The sequence below is a fragment of the Fukomys damarensis genome, unplaced genomic scaffold, assembly GCF_012274545.1.
Source record: "Fukomys damarensis isolate Sample0158 unplaced genomic scaffold, DMR_v1.0_HiC HiC_scaffold_17, whole genome shotgun sequence".
Taxonomy (NCBI): domain Eukaryota; kingdom Metazoa; phylum Chordata; class Mammalia; order Rodentia; family Bathyergidae; genus Fukomys; species Fukomys damarensis.
Window position 1 is genome coordinate 17,550,224 of NW_022900929.1, and position 1,837 is coordinate 17,552,060.

Here is a 1,837-nt window from a genome sequence, read left to right on the forward strand (position 1 = left end):
GCAGAGCATCTGGGTACCTGCCCCCATCTGTCCTTGGGTCCTTCTGCAGCGTCACAGGCCCAGCAGCTCTGCCTGTGCTGGGCTGGGGGCACCGCCTTTGGCATCGCAGAGGCCCTTCCCATTGCCCCCTCCTCCCTTACGACTGGTTGGACAGGTTTTGGGGGCCGAATCTGCTGTGGGCCCCAGGATTTGGCCTCACCAGGGAGGGGTCTGAAGAGAACAGTCATTTCTGTCTCAGACAAGCCCAAACACCCCCACCCCACTGCAGGGAGGGGCCGGGGAGGAGGAGGTGGCCCTGGGTCCAGGCCGGCCAGTGAGGACCCAGCCACGCCCACCTGGCCTTGGAGGACACGGAGCTCTCTTACTCTCTGGAGCAGGCCTGCAGAGGGCAGAAGTTTGCAGAGCCCAGATGAGGTCATAGCCTAAGGCTCAACAGCCAGGTGACCTACCATCTCCCTCTGAGACAGAGCTGCAGGATGGGGTTCTGGGCAGGAGTGTCCCCTTCTCACAGGGACTGGAGGCTCAGCCTCAACACCTGGCCACAGCCTCTGTCCTTCAACTCAAATCATGCTTTGGGAGGCCGAGGCAGGAGGATCGCTGTGAGTTCGAGGCCAGCCTGGACCACATCATTAGTTTGAGGTCAGCCTAACTATGGACTCAAAACAAAAGTTCAAATCATGCCTTGTAAGATCTTTCTGGAAAGTGCGATCGTCTGTGGCCTCCATTCCTAGGTGAGAAGGGGGCTTCCCTTGAGGGGGCTCCCTATTGGGATTCAGGTATCTGACCCACTCACAAGAAAAGCTTCTAGATGGAACTTCTGCTATGACCAGGCCAGAGCCTTCACTCTCATGTAGGTGGGAAGACGTTGAGAATCACTAATTGCCAAGTATGTGAAGGTCAAGATCATGCTGTTTAGGCTTCCTCTCCCACTGCTGCTTCCTTCTTGGACCTGCTGCTCTTCCCCTGCCTGGAATCTCTTCCCTCCCAGTGAGCAAACTCCTATACCTACTTCAAAACCGAGTTCAGGGCCGGGGATTTAGCTCAGTGGTTCCGCCATCTGCTTTGCAAGTGCGGGGAACCAAGTTTGATCCCCGGTACCAAAAAAAAAAGTACTTCTTAAAGACAAAACAAAACCCAGTTCAGAGATCATCTCCTCCAAAGCCTTTCTATCCTTCTCAGCCTGTTTCCCTGTTCCTCAACACAGTGCCCCACTTCTTTCTCAGCATTGCTGCTTTGTACCAAGCAGGGTCCTTCCTGCAGGCTGAGGACCAGCTATCTGCGCACTGTCCACCCTCTCTGGGCCCATCCTGCACCGGGGTCCCAGTCCATCAGGGGCGGCTATAACAAAATAACAGAGTGGCTTATAAACAACAGATGTTCGTTTCCCATAGTTCTGGTCATTAGAAGTCAAGGTCAAGGCAATGACAGATTCTGTGTCTGGTGACAGCCCCCTTCCTGACTTATACATGGTGATGTCTAGCTGTGTCCCCTGTTCTGTGCAAAGAGCAGGCGGCTGTCCAGAGTTTGGTTTTTTCCTGGTACTGAGGACTGAACGCAGGGCCTTTGCACTGAGCTTCATCATCAGACCATTTCCAGTTTTTTTAAAAATTTTGAGACAGGGTCTCACTAAGTTGCTAAATGGTTCATACAGGGTTGGAACTTGTGATCCTCCTGCCTCAGCCTTCCAGAGTGCTGGATCCCAGCATGCACTGCCACACTTTTATCAGAACATTAGTCCCATTTGGAAGCGCTCCACTCCAGTGATGATTTAATGCTATCACATCAGGGATTAGGATTTTTTTTTTTTTTTTTTTTTTTTTTTTTTTTTTGTTGAGAG